The sequence below is a fragment of the Ischnura elegans genome, chromosome X (assembly GCF_921293095.1).
Source record: "Ischnura elegans chromosome X, ioIscEleg1.1, whole genome shotgun sequence".
Lineage (NCBI taxonomy): Eukaryota > Metazoa > Arthropoda > Insecta > Odonata > Coenagrionidae > Ischnura > Ischnura elegans.
Genome location: NC_060259.1, coordinates 25,739,404 through 25,759,489, shown reverse-complemented (window position 1 = coordinate 25,759,489; position 20,086 = coordinate 25,739,404). Strand labels below are relative to the sequence as shown.

Below are 20,086 nucleotides of genomic sequence, written 5' to 3'. Positions count from 1 at the left end.
GCTTGTCCTCAGATTACAACTGCGGTGTCTATCCCCTAGCACTTTATGCTACGGCCCTCTAACCCCACATCACATTAAAATAAAAGGATACCCACAGTAACTGGCCCTAAAAACATCGTAAATAAACTAATCAGAGACTCTCCATTCCACCTCATACCACTGCAGCGAATTCCACATTTCCATTTTCTGTTTAATATTGCCTAGCCACCCCATCCTCACCATTAACCAAGCATTCCACGTTCCTATTTTTACCTCCGCTTTTCTCATCTTCCTCGTCTTCTTTTACACCTCCTCGTATCGTCAGTTGCGCAAGAATTTCGTGAGATGACGACCGCGGAGTCTCCGCCTCTCCCACTGCCGCCACTCGCACTAATGGGCCAGATTCCTCAGTCCTTGGCTTTAATTACGCTCACAGAAAAATAGAGTTGGATAGGCTTCGCGAAGTTATCCATTCATTCATGCATAGTACTGTAATCCTAATAATAGTACACTGCAGCCCTCCCTTTCCCAAGCTCTCTCCCACAATTCCCTAGTGTTCCCCCTTCTTTGGGTCCTTCTTATCTGCCCCAAGGACTAATGTCTCGATATCCCTCACGGAACTACTCAATAAATTTTATCTCCCACATAATTACTATCAACGATGTCACCAGGGGGACAACCCAACTGCAACTAGACATCCTATACAGCACTTTCCTTTTCGCCTTATCATCGGAAATTACCTCTCAGAAAATGAGCGATAAAAGTTTTCTACACAGCAGTTTAAGTTTTGTTAAGGGTACCAATTCGAGATACCCTTGTTGTAATGCCCTTCAAAAATTTCCTGGAAGCATTTAGAGTCGCATGCTAGCGTTGACGTTCAGAGGTCACCAATGTGGATTCACTATCACAATCCATTCACGGTTGGTGTCTCAGTATTCCCCTCTTCAACTCTTTGACTGCGGTTTCATTTCAACTTTAAATTCTCCTTCAGCATAAGCCAGCCTTTATGCGCTTTCAAAGTAAATCTTTCCGAGTGGATGTCAGAAACTTTTGCTCGGGATTTTGACCCATTTCTCAGTTGGTTTCATTCCCCTCCAATATTTCGACTGCTGGAATATCTCCAATAATGATGACGACACATTTTGTCAATTTAATCTAACAACAGATGTTAATGAAGCAACAGAAAATCACGTTTTCCGTCATAAAATAAGCAAATATTACAAATAATATTATAGATTAAAAAATTCAAAAAGTTTTTCTCGCCAACTAAAAAAATAAATTTCTCTATCCATATCCGAGTCTCGATATAAGTTGTTACTCAAATGGTGACAAACTCTATGACAATCATTACGACCAAAACGAAAAACGTTGGGCGCATTGGGGCAATGTTTATTGCGAAGCATTCAATCGCTGACAAAAATTTATACTTTGAAATAAATATCAGGGAAATAATTAAAGGAATTCCAGACTCCAACGGAAACTGGGTCAATCTTGATACCCGAATAGTTTTGAATACAGCTAATATGACACTGATGACGAATTTTCGGTAAAAACTATGGCATCAAGCGGCATCCGTGATAAGTGTTTTTGAAATGATTATTTTAGAAAATCTGAACACGAAAGCCTAATATTTAATTATAAATATCAAATTACTGCGATTTTTACTAAGTGTTTAATCATCCGGGAGAATAATAATGCGCAGTTTTAAATTCTGGGGGGTTGAAAATATCTATGAGCATTAGGAAAGAGTAGATCGTGTCCTAAATAAATAATAGACAATTATTAAGCACCATATGCTCTGTTAGCAGATCATCTAGTGAGATATTTGAAATAATACAACATGTACATAGACCAATTTCAGCCTAATAGTACTAGTTAGGATAATTTTCCAACCAAGAAAGAAATCAACTGATATGAAGGTCCTAACTATACATACTTCCTCACAACAAAGACATAATTCCGACTATCGATCGAAATAACAGTGCGGAACGGTGGTCTTCTCATTGCTCTCCTCCCGAATCCATTGAAAAAGGGTCTTCCGATATCATTAAGTTGTTTTCAATGGTATCATCATGAAGTTGCATATTTCATGATTTGAAAAGCCGTAAATTATGACAGGTTCTTTAAAAATATTCTTCTTTATTGTTCTTTAAAGGATTGAAATATTTTCTTTGCAAAGAAAGTAATATAACATGCGCTGCGATAAAAACAAGCGTGAGTTAAGTCACAAAGCAATTTTCAGAGTTATTGACAAATAGATGTCGTAACTTAAGTAAAAATATCTTAAATATTGCTATTTTTAATGTCGCCTCAAATTACTCGACATAATTCTTATTTCAAAGGACACTCACTGTCAAATATTTACCACGCATAAAGAATTTTGATTTCTTCATCATAGAAGGTTTAAGAGTAATTTTTCCAACGGAATATTCGAACTAAGTGTTTTTCGTTCGATCAGCCACGGTGAACCTTCACACAAATCTACTCGAGGTATATGAAGAGATCGAATTCACCACTTTCTATAATTTAAATCCGAGGATCCTGAATGAAAAGTCAGAACTCTGGGTATAGCATATATTTGAGCCCTAATGAGATGCATGACCTCTTGGTCAACGGAATTCCGAGTTACGAGGCAAGATTAGCTTCCATTGCCACTTCACAGAGCAGTGCATTGTATCGATATACCTGCATATAGCAGCCCCCGACCAATGAGCAGGTTCAACACGATTACTCCATCGGTATACGACGATGCAGAGCAAGAGGTGGACAGAACTTCAAAGCAGTTTTCTCTTCGCCAAGAAAAACACAACCACCATCTGTTGACCATATTTCGAAACTTGTTCGTGACAGTCATGACTTATTCGCTTTTCTTTGTCGCTGGAGCATCAAGCTTGCTCCCTATAACGCAATCTAGTTCGCCTTGCTAGCTACAATACAGTAGAGGTCTCCTTGAAATTCGGTATAAGGTAGTTGGTTTACGGCCGCAGGGATTGGATTATGAAGACTTTGCAGAGGATGATGGGGAGTAATTCTTACGACAGGGCCTTGAAAATTTCTCCGAGTAAAATCTCAAAAGCAAGCGTTGACCAGATAATAATACGCAGAACGATGACAATGCTCTCCAACAAATTTACTTAGAGGAGATAATTCACATATCCTGGAAGACACGAAGATAGTAGTCAAAATAAATGATTCAATTTATTCCTTCACGAATCGCAACGTTGCATCGATCCGCTACAGAGTAAAACGACGTGAGTATTAATTCCCCAAGTCACACGTCTCGGACGGCGAGCTTCGACGCATATGACTTGCACTTTTTACGTAATGACCAATTAACTTCGTCTTTTTGTAACGGTGCTTCACATGGCCATTAAATGAAGACTGCGTTCGAATGGCTGCGGAGCTTCTCAAGTATGTAAAATAATGCATTCAAGCTAAAAAGTGAGATCACATAAGGTGCAAGGCCATTAAAATTACAGCATATCAATGATTTTAGGTGGTGGCCATTTTGAAGATAAACGTCGTCCCAACTCTTATTCTTTCTCTTCCAATTAGGTTCAATTTGGCAGCAGCATACAATTTAACCATAGTTGTAAGTTGAAACTTATAAGCTAAATGACATTAGGCATAAAAGGAGGACAGAATTGTCCGCTCATGCGAAAAATAATTATGAGGAGCGATTAGGGTAAATAAACCATAATATGAATAATCTGGCACTTTCCCGGCGAATCTTGTTGATGAAGTCTTCACAGGAAATCAACCGGGTCAAGATTGACATTGCTGCCTGTCGTCAAGATTGACATTGCAGCAATGTCAATCTTGACCCGGCTGATTTCCCGTGAAGACTTCATCAAGCCATCATATATCATATCGGGGGAAGTATAACAAATAGGTCACAAAAATAGAGGGGATATATAGTTGATAACGATAGAGCAAATCGAGAGGAGAGTATCACAGAGGATTTCGGAGCGATGACTCCCAGATGATCACCGAGGTCTTAGAACGAAATAAGCAACCGAATTCATATTTCAATGAAACCAATGATGATGTGTTGGAGAAATTGACATCAAAGTACAAATTGTGTGAAAATCCCACAGAGAAAAAACATTCGCCTAGACCGTTATCCTGGTCAAGGCGAATAATTTTTTTCTCTGTAAATTTGTAAAACAACAAAAAACCTCAATAACATAGTAATAGATTTCGTTTTTTTTGTATTTATTTCTAAAGAGGACATGAATACCGGGACATTAGTGACCATAGGTAAGGTTGTCAATAATTTAAAAACCAACAAAATGAGCATAAACAAGAGAGACTTCGATATTTTGTAGCTTGGTAAAGAGAAAAATATTTAAACATATTTTTAAAAATTTATTAAAATTCATTTAATTTTCTTTGAAAATTATCTTACTACCTAGAAACGCAGATTTTTTACTATATAATCTAAGCTGTAAAGATGAGCACGGCAGCCCCAGGGCATACTGTAAGCACGCCACCACCCTTTTCTTAAAAAGTCCATTTAATCAGCGGATAGTCTTATCGCCGTTCGGTAACCAGCATTTGCAAGGAAAGTGCATATATTTATGTCCCTTACAAACGTCTCTAATATTTACTCCGGAGTAGTCAGTGAACAGTTTCCATTAAAAGTGTGGACCCTTTCCGACCTAAAAACATATCCATATCAGAGTTCATGGATTTATCAAAGGCCATAGTGGCGCCTATCACCCAAAAGTTCATGTCAGTAACTCCACGGTTACCCGTGGTTACAAGTTACTTCTCAAACAAGAGAAAATTAGTGGGAGGAATTAAAATATCGACTGGAGTGGAAAAAATTAAATTATCGACTTAATAATTGCAGTCGAGAAAGTCGCTAGACAGGTAAGAAACTTCATTCTTTCATGTTTCAATGAAATATTCAATTAATTCAAGGGAGTGAATAAAGGAACATCTCCATAGATATCTAACACATAAATGGTTATTTCATAGCATTGGCATGTTTATTTTCATTCCGATTAATCATATATGTACACTCAACACGTTGTAACTGGTTTATATAAATTCTGTCAAGTATTTTTTATGACTATTCGCATCACCCGTGCAGTTAAAAACCCAAGATGAATTTTTGCCCGAAATGAAAAATTTTCAAGATTATTTTCACCAATGCCTCCGCATGCCTTGACGAGAGCATAAACAGAGCAATGCTCCGCACGGGTTTGAGAGAGGAACTCTTGTTGGCGCCTCTCTTTTAAGCATAGCGCCGCCGACGCAGGGTTTACCTCCAACCTTTCTCCCTTGACCATAAACGCCTTCCCCTACCCACCTGTCCCTAATCGCGTGCTGATATCCACTGCACATTGAATCCCAAAATAACCAACCAACTGCACCCACCACGACTGAGCGGACAACGATAGCAGTAACCATGGGGCTACGCCATTGAGTTGGCGCGGACACAAAAATTAGATAACGGAAAGATAATACGAAACTTGTGTCTCAAGGTTAGGGATTTTTTAAGCTGCCAAGCCGGAGACCTAATCTGGTTAATTGCCCGACAGATTTTTAACAGCTTTCGAATACCGGAACAGGAATATTTCGCGAGTCCCACATTCCAACACAATAGTCCAAATTGTTTTCAAAAACGATCCTCTAAGTAGAGTGACCGTCATTAATACTTAACACCACATCGTACAAGCAATGTAACAACCCAGACCATCTCCTATAATCTCAATACGAAGTCTCAGGGAGGTAAGAGCATAGTGATTACGATACTTTCTTCAGAATGCAATGCATCCAAGCAAGTCTCAACGACATACCTAATTACATATGCGAACTGCATAAGTAGTCCAGGAGTGTATCTGAAACGAATAACAGTAATCACGAGTAAATCTCCACATAAAGTTACATGAAAAAAACTAGACGTTTCTTAAGCAGCGGGTCCGCATGATTGAGAGAGTTCCTTGAATTTCAAATAAATATTTCCGACAAAATTAATCCTAACATATGATGGCATGCGGACAAAAAATACCTCAAATTACTTTACACCTAGCTATTGCGATAACAAAACGTGTCAATCGCACAGTGATAAAACCAATTGACAGCATCTAAAATGTACTCGGATAAATAATGTGATACGTTAGGGATCATGGAGCCTTACAAATGCATCACGGAATGTGAATCCACACGGTGACACTATGGAGGCTGAATAGTCTCGCCATTACCTCACGCGAAATTCTCAATATTGTATCATAATTAATGCTAAATAAAAGAGGGACGCGCCACCAAAACAATCACGCAAATTTCAGGAATATGAGCAACAGCATCGATCCTGATGGATGCAGAAAAAGCTATTCGGTAAAGAATACGAAATCAAAAATATATCAGAATATGAAATCAACGAGTTCTGACATAAAACAAGAGATTAGACGAAAGGAGATCAAATATATACAGAGGCAAATCCTCGCGTACAAAAAGCATAAAATGATCAAAAATTAAAATATAAATAAGATAAATGAAATAAAAATGGAATTGCTACAATTGTGAAAATGTGAGAAATATTATGATTTCTTAAGCCATCATCAAACTCCGATATTTTTTGGCCCAAGGAAAAAAGGCCAAATGGCGTAGCAGCAACTAAGGATAATAATAAAGAAGTGTATTTGAAATAACCCAAATCAAGAATCAAAAGGGTCACTCATATTCATTTCTAACACGTAAATTACACACGTAAGAGGTACTTGAAATTTATTTAAATAGCTTAAAGATAGCTAAAGCGCAAATAGTAAAAGCATTATCAACATTAAAACGCATGGAAACCCGTGATATATGCCCTTCAATCACTCTCAAATGTCATACCCTGATTTAAATTATTATGCATACAAATGAAAGTATTTCAATACACCTCACGAATTGGCGAGTTTCCCCATGCGAATCCTCTTCTGCATCACGTGCTCAAGCATACATTACCATAAAGTAACGTCACATCCGGGCGAACCCGGAAAGCTACGCTAAGTCCCGCGTCGCCGTAAATCAAACTCAATAGAGCGTCCTCCAACTCACGACATATTGTCCCTGCTCTTTCATGTGATAAGGCACAAGCGATAAGAGAAATATAACTTCATGCCCTCTTGACACTTCGGTGACTGAACAGTAGAGCACTGTCTCAATATTCACGTTGTCAAAGGCCAAAAATATTGTGCATCCTCAAGCATGCCGGACAGATAAAAAATTGTCAACATGAAAGTACTTTCGCCTAAACAACCATGGGGGAATGTGGCAGTGTGGTTTCCAATTCCCTGTACTATATCAATTTTATCAGCAAAACAAGTCGGCTAAAACGAATACTTAGCATGGCGAACATTTTATAAAGCTCCTTCAGGAACAATGGATGAATAAACACACGAACGCTGGAATAACGACAATAATCAAGCGATTAAGTCCTACGGAGGACAGAAATCTCGAGGTGGTTATGTCAGGTATTCATGTCCACTTAAAACCAACTAAATGTCTAATCTCAATTTTTTTAATGATAACATAAAAAAATTATGTTTCAGAAATTATTATCACCTCGCCAAGAATATCTGAATAAACTTCGGGGTTCCACCACACCAGGAAAATTATCAGTCATTATTCAGAAAGGTAAAGAGGGGAATAACAGCGCTCAGAAGGGACATCACTCTTCTTCAAAGGCAATGGAGACTGAGCGAGTTCGATGGAAATTACTGAAGATAAAAAATAACACAAACAGATAACATAAACTACGAGTGCTTGGCATAAGATATGCCAAAAAAATCAATACCTTTTAACAAACGGAACAATAGCACATATATTCAATCCTGATGGGGAGTAAAGTTGCAAAAGAGGTGGAAACGTTAGACAACAATAGGAATGAAATCATTGGGAAAAGGAAAAATCACATTCACCATGTCACATAAATAAATTATTTTATGGCAAAGACAAGGTTTTCTGCACAAAAACAGAGAGTGTGTGTGCGACATCTAAATTACTGATCCAATCACAGACAAAGTCAAAAGATAAACAAATTAACTACAACCAAGTACGCATTGACGATAATGGATCAGACACTAAAAGTTCATACAATTCGAGGATGCTAGTTAAGATATATTACGCTAAATGAGAAACGCAACATGCTCCATTGAAAAACAATATTAATTTTATTACATTAGCTGCCGATCATCAACATAAAATCGATATTTATAATATCGATATGACAAACTTGGCTTTAAGCGTAAATTTAAAATACGAACAACATTACAGACATTATACTGTATCTTTAATTAAAACCAAAGGCTTAAGGGTGAGCTATCAACAATGCTCGAAATTATTAACCCTCTATCGATAACACAAAAAATACCAAAATCAGATTATATTTAATCGACAGTATTAGAGTGTTTGTAGAATTCCTCGTGTAAGAGATTAAAGTTTTAGATGCATTATGGAAATTTTGCGTGAAAAAGATTTTTATTTAGAAACCTATGAAAATAAATTTTAAAAACTGCTAATACGATAGGGTCAAAGTGACCCGACGCGAGTAACAAAACGACAATTAGGTAGACAAAAACAGAACTACACGATTTTCTCCTCCATACCTTAATAGAACATATTTAGGAGAGGCAATCGACAGCTAGGATCATTTACGCCGTATAAAAGTAGGAAGGTTGGTGAGAAACTCGGCGTCGGCATCCACCTGCTCCTGAATGAGAAGCGAAAAAAAACGAACTTAATTCCTAACGGGCTAACATCCTATCCGTCGATCAGGGTGCTTTCCTAGAAGTACCTTCCTTACCGATTCTAAGAAAAGATCGGGATAGGTTAAAAAGAATTAATGCCACTTTACGGTCCACTCAGTACCCAGTTACTCTTTACTAAATAGGAAAATTTTTTATAGGTGTTTCTACGACACAACCCAGTAGCCCAAAAATATCAGTGTCCTCTGACAAGGAAGGAACTTAAATCCTCTTCTTTTGGACTTCCAATTATTAGGCAAATTTCCACCACTAAGAATGTCGGCATAGAAAAATAGGAAAAAAGCCTGTAACACACGAATTTACCCTGACAAGGTAAAATAACCGTTTGTTACAACGCTTTCTGAGGTGATTTAAAAGACTAAAATGTAAACCTAACATACTGCGACATTCTGCGTCACGAATAATCGCACGCATAGCAAAATTTACAGCAAAATGGATATGCTTTGAAATACAACTTTCCATCACGTTCGCGACTAGATCAGCAACACGCAAGATTCGTTCTTCAAACTGGACAGTAGAAATATTGCAATGGTGGAGGCCAGCACGGGTGATCCAGTGGCAAAGGAATAACATCCACACTAAAACTCAGAAATGAATAGCAATTCACTCAATGATCTAATCTAAATATACTAGCTTCAGCATCAAATCCAGATTTCCTTGACTGAGAATGCATATTCTTAATCCACCCCTTCCCGCATACAAATTACCGTCCATATTCCGAAATCTTGCGCGATAAAATGGGTACATATTCAATAATATCCAAGGCTAAAATATACAAGCAACGGCAATGAATCCTTCTCGGCGTGAGACAGCATCCTTATTCATATATTTCTAATGCATATAAAACTATTCAGTCAAGGATTTCGGAAGCGGGATCACAAATATAGCTGAGTGAGAATTCGAAATGTGGAGCTACAGAAGAATGATAAAAATCAAATGGATCGACCGAGTAAGTAATGACGAATTCCTAAGAAGATTATGATAGAACTGAAGCCTTATGATAACCTTAACAGGAAGGCTGAACAACCAAATCGGTACAAAATCATCGAGGGACTTGGGGACGGAGAGAATGTAAAAGGAAGACCTTGAATAAAATAAATAGGAGCAGGTAAATAAAGAAGTGATAGAAAAGAATACTTAGACGGTGAAGGATAAGGTTATTGGAGAATTGAGTGGAGAGCTGGGTCAAACCAAATTTAGGATTGATGTGATTTAGCAGTGATGATGATTGAAAACGTTACACATTCATAACCAAATCACACAAATTAAAAATCCTTATATTTAGCATTTAATTTGTCCTCCTTTTCGCGAAGTAAGAACATCACGCAGCGCAGCAGCTCCAGATTTGTGGCATGTTTACGGGAGTCCCGCTTCGCAACGCGAGCCAGGGAACTGCCAAGATGTGGTTTGATCCTGGAGGCCGATAATCTAAATAAAGTGAAAAGGGCTGCCTCATCACGCTGCGTAAGCTAACAGGTAGTGGTGACGCTGAGTGCCCTTATAGCATTTTGAGTCATTCAGAATCTCCAGAAAGGAGTACCACCACAAATAACACTGGACATGCCTACTCCATTAAGGCCCTGAGGTGTAAACCAAAACTCAGGACCTACCAGACCAACAAATGAGAAATTGAACATGGTCTCCCAAAAATTACCCATAGGTAGTCTAATATACCACAGCTGTGAGGCTGTACTGTTACAAGGGTGAATCCAATGAGAATCACACAATCAATGCCTCCTTACCGCTTCTAGTATGCAGATGCTTCCCGCAGCATCGATAGAATTGACAAAAATGGAATGACCTGTAAAATATTTAAATACCAACATAAAAGTCAGGTGAAATTGAATATAGTGGAATTTATCTAAATACTACCCTGATTCACATTCATAGTGTTTTCCCGTAAAAGCCATAAAATTGAAAAAAACACACAAATGCTCCCTGACAACCGCACTACATTGTAAGGTAAATACGACGTGACGGTGTGAAAGATGATGACAGCCACTATTCCACTTTCGACCATGTGGGCGAAAATATACGAAGGCTTCTCACAATTGCTTACAGTTAGCGTTCAGTCACAACTGTGAATTTTATACTGTGAGTTAGGACTAGAGCTTTCAAAGAGCTATGAAATTTAGGAGTTCGGGTATGAACAGCTATGCACAATGCACTAAGACTTTTCGATATCTTGAGCACAGACGTTAACGGTAAACACACTTCAAGTAACTCCCTATTCATTACTTCTTACCTCCGGCTATCTATGAATTAAAAGCTCTAATTTAAACTTCACACAGACATGGACCGTTCGATGCAATATCACGGGATGAAACAAACAGCCACAAATATACACATAAAACGCACCAAAGTAAGCCGCTTTTGAAGGTACACAAACATTTGAAAATGACTGAAATAGGGGAAGTCGTAACCCGTATAACACACAATACTATATACGCACAGATTATAAAGTATGCCACACTACAAAAGTTGATTAAATAAAGCAACGGTCGTAGAGTTCCACGCATTGAGCCTTAATCCCATTAACATCATTAATTTCATAAAACAATATAAACAGGACTGACGATAAAAAAAATCGGGTAGTCATTGAATTACATAAAATTTCTTTTCAATTTTCACTTTCATTTCACTTTGATTTTTTTCCAAGAGCATAACTAAGCATTCGATTGAATGAACACACACAAAATCCAGGAACTTTAGGGCTGAATTCAGATCCTAATTATCAGTCCGTATATCAGTCCAAATTTATGAAAATCAGTCAAAAATTCCATACTTACTCCTACTTACACCCTAAATTCCATTCAAAGACTCGGTATCACGGCATGCATTGAACAATATTGTGCTCAAGAATTTCCTGATTAACATTAAGTCATCATTGTCAACAATAGAAAGGATGATGTTCCTGTGCCGACGGGTGGCAGAGGAATCTCATCATTGAACGAAGAGTCTCATGATACCACGAGCAGACGGAAGGGAACTGGCGCCCCAGATAACTCGGACGCTCAGAAAAATCGCACCCGGCGGGTGGCTCTCAGCACCACCCGGGTGCCAAACTAAAGCATCTAGGACATCGGACGAAATATTTGTCCCGTGCCACCAAGTCCAAGTACAAAAACGGCCCAAAATAAAATTAAACGATGGAACAAAACATCGGTGCCACGACAACGATTGATCCCCGAGACAAAAGATTTGCCTCAATGAAACATATTTCCATCACGAAATTCATTGGTGTCACGTATTCAAATGTTTTTTCCCGCAAGAATAAAGCAATAAATATACCACAAGTAAAAACTAAAAGGCTGGGTGCATTAGGTCAACCAATACAGAATGTTATTCCAATGCGCAACGAACACTCGAGTGCCATTGCCAATCCCTACACTAAACTGAAAAAGTATTTCACACTCAGTCTAGGGTCTATCCTTCCGTTTTTACACTGAATACGCATGCGTGGGAGTCCCCCTCACTTGGCTAGGATTCCAAAGATAAAAATGGTAACCTAGCAAGCCAGAATCCTCCCACAAGAGTGTATATTACGTAAAGCAACGGCATCACAATACTGCAATCTTTTCGACAGTTAAATGAATACCTCACCCCCTATAAAATATCGTGAACGGCTTGAGACAGATGAATTCAACAGCAACTACATTGTTTCACTTTACCTTCTGTAATATGATCCACGCTACAAAAGGCTACGAGGGGAAAGACAGTAAAGGAAAGATATTGACTCACAACGATGGATAATTTATCAATAAACTACGCAAGAGTCTGAGTAAACGACTGTGTCCTAGCCCTTAGACAGAAACACGGTAATGACTTCTTTTTTAATTCACGGGATTTTTGTGAATCCACAAGAACATTTCAAAATCATTTGGCACAAGCACTTCTCGAGTACTACTTTTAGCCTCCAAATAATGTTCTGGAGGCAGTAAAACAGTATTTAAAATATGTACTACACAACAATCGTGGGCTGTATTAAGAACTGGACAGAACACATCATTACTCTTCAATATTATCTTATCTCTTGATCAAATTTTTTATTTGTGAATGTAGGAGCTCACTATTTCAAATATAATTTGCAAAAATAAACAACAAAGTGATTAAATGACACAACAACGATGCTGTAACAACCATGATATGTGAAAAGTAAATAACATGATAAATTACACGTCAAGAAGTCATATGACCAAGTGAATAACAGTATAAAGGGGCAAAAAACTGGTTTGAAACATACTTTCTTTGCTGCCATTTCTTACACTTCCAAATATTGCAGCTGAAACGACTCAACAACTGTTCGAGGCTTTTCACCCATCTTAGTGACTTCACAACCGTGGACTTGACAGGAAATAATTGACGATGAGAAGTAAACATCATATTGTACCCAGTAATTGATAACAAAAACAAATCCTCTGAGGCATTTACGTAGCAACAATAACCATTGAAAATACTAAAGCCACACAAATTAGACGTATCTGTCACGGACATAAAAAGAAAGCGACAATGCACGTTCACCAATTTTAAATATAAAAATGGAATAGGAAAATACATACCGATATAATACAGGCATAAACAGCAGCAATCCAAAAACAACGATCCTTAAACACGTAATCCACTGACAATCACAGAATCACTCTCGGAAAACTCACAGCGTACGTCATATTCCAAGTGAAATAGATTTTAGTTTACAGAATACCCACGAGGGGAGCTGCGTCCAATTAATGCAAGGATAGGTTCCGTCACCACGCCTTCCGCGCCAATACGTTAACCGCCATATTGTATCCAACTATGACTATACAAATGCTGTGGCGGGAAAGTTTAGAGCGTTTTTAGCAAATATAATATGCTTTATTTTTACTACTCTTGACCATATTACCCATTATTAAGGTTTGAAGGAATTCGTTCAAATATTTAAAGACTTATAAACTCAATTCCTCCCTATGTCATGCCGAGCCAGTGGTTCAGAAGGACTCGCATTTTATTTATAACGTTTACATGAACAGAAACTAATGAAAAAGTATTGAAATGTTACTATTTCTGATGCTGATACTTGCATTACAATAGCTAGAACTGTCTATTACTAATTTTAAGACTAATTATGTATTTTTGGAATGCTAGTATCGAATAAATGTGTCTTCAGTTAAAAAAATATGATTACAACTGACTCCGGTAAGTATGCACAGTTTACCCGTTAATTTTGTCATTAAAATTGCATTTAACGTTTCTTGCAAACTCTTTGAATGGTTTGAGTCCTCCTTTTATGTATGAATATGGTTAGCTAATCAACAATCAATGTTTTCCGCTGTTATAAGATCCCGGAGGTTTTTTTATGAAATCAAAAGTTACAGGCATTCTTATTTGATAATTTGCCATCTTTTGTGATATATTTACGCAAAATGGGGTAGCTGAATGATGAACAATGAAAAGCCTGTGTGAATGTAGACCCTTAGCCATCATATATAATATCTACGCTTGTGGAATCCCCTAACGATGTCCTGCCACACCATCCTTCAGCAACAAAATCAGAATCTTATGATTAAATGAAATTTGGATTAAGGATAAGAACTTCTTATGAGGTCATGCCTCCATTGCAAAAACATTTCGTCAAGGAGCTGGAAGACACTATGGCTTTAAATTGAAGGCTACCTGACCTGGTGCATAAAGTGAGGAGATGTCATAGAATAAATATAGTCTAGCTCCAATCTGCTACATGAATATATGAATTATGAAGCCCATATAGCTGAAGTCGAGGTACTTAGTATACCTCAGGAAAGGAATTAAAATTCATGCAGGATTATGAACTGCGAAATGAAGAGCGACAAGAGGTGAGGCGGTTTATTTTATGCTTATAAAAAATAGGAAACTGGGTAAATAATTCGTATCTTCGAAGAACACGAGGAGTAGGCCTTTTGCAGACGACGCAGCGATGAAGAGGATAATTTTAAATATTTGTTGTCTTCTGATCTTCCCCACAATTTTTTTTAACATTTCAAAGCGTTCCCGTTCTAATTGCATTTGTCACATAATCATTTTTCCACATAATCCTTTTTTTAATGCCCGCTAATGGCAATAAGTCGGGAGATGTGCATGCATCACCTTGAAGGTATCAGAGAAGGAGGTAACTCCTACAGTCAGAGCGAGAATACAGCTATAAATATGTAGAAAATATTGGGAAAAGAATGCAAATATTAAGGCATAGCATCCTTTGATGTGAATTTCATATACGAAAAGCGAAACGAACATATCACTTGCTGTTCATGAAAAAGATGTGAGGAACAACGACTTAACCCTCTCTAACCCACAGCTGCTTCTGGGAGATATTAAATTTCAAGACTTCTCATTCAAAAAAATGAAAATTTTCCACTCAATCATAATTATTGTGGCAGCTACATGTTTCGCTAATAAACTTAACAGCACAAAAGAACACGTATTTTATATCTTTCCTGAATAGAGATGAAAATGTATACATTTTTGATGTTGCTTAGAAGCATAATTAGGTTATAATGGGTTAAACGAATGGATGGTGCCAAAAATGGTGCACTGGGATACCGCAGAGATGGATAAATGAAATTATTTATATCCACATAGCGAAGACTTTAGCATTTTGTTTACATCTTCAGGTCGACCACTAATTTTTCTCCCGCCGAGCACTATTTTTCGCAACTTTCCCTGCTTACTCTCTTTGTAGACACATGCCATCGCCCCCCTCCCCTCTAAGGCTGCCGCCTAATCCACCAAGTCTTCCAGCATGACCAGCGCCCCTCCCAACGCTGCCCCGTCCGCCCACATCACCTTCATTTTCCTCCACAAGCACGTCTTACATGCATTCGATCTATTTTCATCCTCTTTCCTAAGTGCCTAGGACTCGGTACCACGCGGTGTTTGACACCATACAAGGCTCAGAATCAGCCTCCTCCAGATCAAGCTTACTTCCTGCCAAGGACTTTGTTTCTCAAGTTATATCAAATTACCCTCCAGATAAATTTTGGAGTTTTATTTTTCAAATTTGCCATACAACCCCTTCGGATCTGCATGTCATTTGTATTTCAATTTTTCAAATAACCGTAAGGCTAATGTTAGCGATTTTTTTCACATTTTGATTTAAGTGCATCGTCGTTAACAGCATTAGCACTAAGTTAAAAACTGATTATCACTTATTAAGTACTCACTAAACAAATTTCGCCGCTTTATTTTTCACATTTATCAAATAACCCCTATGCAAATGACCGTAATTTCATTTTCATATTGTATCAAATGACCGCATGGCTAATTTTCACGAGTTTTTATTCAAATTTTGATAGAATCGCACCGTAGTTTGCAGCAATATCACTGAATTTAAAACATTGAGATACTTTCGATAACTATCCGTGGTTATTTCAACTTAGATTAGCGAATCGTAATGACTATGGATATAGGCTAAAATTCACCACGTGCATCAGGAAGGTATTCAGGCCACCTCAGAATGAATTAATTTCGCTCGGGTTTCCTGCCGGGTGAGACAATCGCAACGTGCTGACATTTTCGATGAGTGTAATAGTTTTCAATAGTTTTGTCTCTTTATCATACTCAGCTTAAACGCGATGCTAAATCAGCACTTTTTCGAATTGATTCCCGTATTAATAACTAGATAGGAAGTCATTTCTGACGGAATCCGGCGGATCATTAGGGAAATCATATTCGTGCATCCCATCATTAGGTTGTAATTTTTACCAAATCGAACTTTCTCAGGGTAAATTTTGTGAAATATTTGCGTGATGAAAATGAAAAAAAAATTCACAAAGCATGAAAATCCCGGTTATGTGGCGGTTAAAATTTATAAGTGAAATTTCACGTTTCCTTTTGTTTCTCTCGAGTATTTCCGTCCAGTCCCTATGTATGTTACGAACTTACTGCTATTCGTGCAATTATTAGTTTGATTGTTTCTTCGTACACGTTAATTTTCATTGCCGTTTCTTTTCATTGCATTTATTTCATTTTTTCTCCAAATTGAGCGATTTTTGTTTTCCAAGTTACTCAAAAATATTTCGTCATACAAAGTTTTAAAATAGCAAGCGGATATGAATGCTGGGCTCCATCAAGTTCGGCGTAAAAGTATTCGATTTGGGGCCGAAACATAATATTATAAGCAAAGAACAGCATAAAAATAATGAGAAATAATCCATTTGCAGCTTCTGGAACCGGCGAATAATATTATTCTCTGGTATTAAATATTCCAGTTAAGTAATTTAAACGTTATATATATTTAGAAATCCCTCGGAAGAGTGTGGGAGAAGGATCTTGAAAATTTTAAAGAGAAATGCGAACAATTTACCTGATCACGTGATGCGTCATGGCAGACAAACGAAGAGAATTGTCGAAAGCAAGTGGACGCCAAGAATGGACAAGAAAAGAATTGAGTACGTAATAAACAGGAATCTGATGAAGGATGTAAAAGAGAATAACTGAATAGGCGTGAAATGATGATGAACATGACAAAGAAATAAACTTGGGTCCCGATGAAATGTACACAAGACAGGATAATTAGCGAAGACTGAACGAGTATAGCTGGAGGTTTAGACTACTATTAGGGTGAACGAGGAAAGAGGTCTACATTAATGGCTGGGTGGATAATTTGAGAGCAGAGAGAGATTGGAATAAGCGATAGCGTCATCGCGGTAACGTAGGGGGGGGAGCTCTGCCCGTGGAGGGGATGTATTACGCAAATAGTGCCATTGAGGAAAATTGAGAGGAGATTCAATTATTAGGAGCGAGAAATTTAAAAAAAACGCAATAAAAAATCGCTAAATATAAAGTATTTCACCTGTTTACAATACAATGTATACGTATCGGAAGATAAATAGTGGTAGCAATGGATAGTGGACTTACCGCCCTACCGGCCAGCAGATGATGATTACATGATTTTAATATATTTCTGAAAAAGTTTGTTCTAACCATGAAGAAAATGTTCAGAAATCAGGATACAGTATTTCTGACTGGAAAATTTAATTGTGACGTGACATCTATTAATGGTAGAGGATGTCGACTGATGAACATTTTGTACTTTTATAGTAAAGCCCCTTCATTCTCGAAGTTAACCAGGATCACCTCAAACTTGTTCACTTGAATTGATAGCATCAATATTGATATATAGATCATAAATGCCCACGCAATTCGCTTGGGACTCACTGATAGCTATAATTTGATAGGCAAGCTCAAATCAATTCCGCCAAAAAGTCAGTCAATTTATCTCGGCAGAGGTAGTTTTTAACCGATTATAATATATTTAACGTCTACTTTTTGATTAAAATATAAAAACTGGAATGGTATCTTTAATGATAATATTTTTGACGAGGCCTTCAAAAAGGTTTACTTTAAGTTTTCATTTTTATTAGGCTGCGCTATTTCAGCTATTACAAAGAAAAACACTACTTCACAGTAATAATAGAAAATAATGGCTCATTGATGACTCAGTTCAACTATCTGAATGATAATTGTTATCATGTGTTAAAAAACAAAAAAGGAACCTAAAAACTTACGCTAGACGAGGGAATTTTTCCTGGTTAAAAACTCGCAAAAATATGTCTTTTGTACAAAAATATAGGGGAACATAATAATCTTAAGAATCATCCCCATTTTCTTGCTTCTTTGATTCATGAAACTTTTTGAGAGAATATACCTACGTCGGTTAACACCTTATTTTGAACAAGACAACTTGCTATATACCTTTGTGTATTCCTGGATTATACTTGCTGTATATTCCTGGTTGTGCACACCTCGTGCAGGAACATCAACTACTAAGTAATACTACAAACTGGTGCAATATTGACCATTTGACGTTAAATGTGGGCAAAACTCAACGAGCACCATTAAATAAAATCCCAGGAAATTGTAAACGGTGCTTAAATTTGAATTACATTCAGCTGAATGAAACATCCCATGCCAAAATCTTGATTTGGTTTCTCTTGATTCAGGGAAATGGGTATATGTTACAGTTATATCCAAAGCTGTTCTAGGCTCTTCATTGTATTAGCTTATAGAAATCATCTCTTTCGATCGATGTTTTACTGATACTGTTCAACAGCTATTACTACTAAAGCTGGGCAACATATTTTATTATACTCTGAGGATCTTACACTTCACTTTTGAAAAAAAGTCATTGCTATTTAATAGAAAGTAATTAGAACTATGTTTGGTTTAATTCCTAGAACGCCATATAAAATTATTTAAAATGCTAAATTTGTTCACCATTCCCAGTTTTTTTTAATTAATTTATTTATTTAAGTAAATTTCACATACAGCCGTGACGCCAATTTACAGTGAAACTTTTAACAATGACATACATGAATTAGACACAATACAATAACAATATAAAAACAAAAAGAATTCACCAGTAGGGAAGTAAAACATTCAATTAGCAGACATATGGGTCAAAGCTTGTGAGGTGAATTTTTTGCGTGACAGGTAAAAAGGATCTATGGAAGGAGGTAGCGAATTTAGGAGGGAGGAGAGGCAATATATAGGTGAGCGCTTGGTCAGAGCAATTCTGGGAATAGGCAGATGGAGTAGGGAGAGCGAGCGGGTGGAACGAGTCGGTATTCTAAAATTCAACTGAGAGAGGAGTTCAGGGCTGTCAGAAGTCGAGTTTAAGATATTGTGTAGAAAGTTGAAGTCCGTTTTAAGTCTGAGATTCTGCAGATTAGACCAGGAAAGAGAAGACAATACAGCATCAGAGGACATATTGCGTAAGTGACGGATTCTATGCCTAACTATTTTGGCAAAGAAGTGGGGGATGCAATCAAGGGATTTTAGGTTAGTTGGGGCTGACATGGACCAAATTGGGGAGCAATACAAAACTATGGGAAGGACAATCGTTGAGAAATAGGAGTGGAGTGCAATGAGATCCTTAATTTCCGTGAAGCGGTAAAGAAGGCCTAACAGAGACATGGCTTTCTTTTTTTACAGTCTGAATGTGGTCGGAGTAGTTTAGTTTGGGGTCGGTTATAACGCCCAAACCTTACATCGTCGTAACTCTGGTCAAGGGAGATGAATTTATGGTGTAGTTGAAAGTGATGGGTTGTGTTTTTAACGCAATAGTCATGATGCTGCATTTTTTAGGGTTGAGCTTTAATTTCCAAGTGTCACACCACAGGGAAGCTTTATTTAGGGCAATTTGGAGATCTCTGCAGTCAGAAGTGTTTTTTATCTCCTTGTAGATCTTGCAATCGTCCGCATATAGAAGAGTGTGTGTTTGGGAGGACAGGAGGTGGGACGGAAGATCATTAATATATAAATTGAAAAGATAAGGCCCTAGGACACTGCCCTGAGGAACTCCTGACGTCACAGGAGACCAAGAAGAAGGTCCA

The 20,086-nt window shown here is 37.6% G+C and overlaps 1 protein-coding gene across 3 annotated transcripts in view; it reads right to left on the bottom strand.

Annotated features, from left to right (window-relative positions):
* LOC124171829 (TGF-beta-activated kinase 1 and MAP3K7-binding protein 2-like) overlaps positions 1-13,422 on the bottom strand; it is a 130,240-nt gene extending 116,818 nt beyond the window's left edge. For all 3 annotated transcript variants that reach the window (XM_046551179.1, XM_046551178.1, XM_046551180.1), the window contains exon 1: positions 13,298-13,422. The gene's annotated coding sequence lies outside the window, so the exon portion shown is untranslated. The remainder of the gene's footprint in view (positions 1-13,297) is intronic.
* Between the last annotated feature and the right edge of the window lie 6,664 nt (positions 13,423-20,086).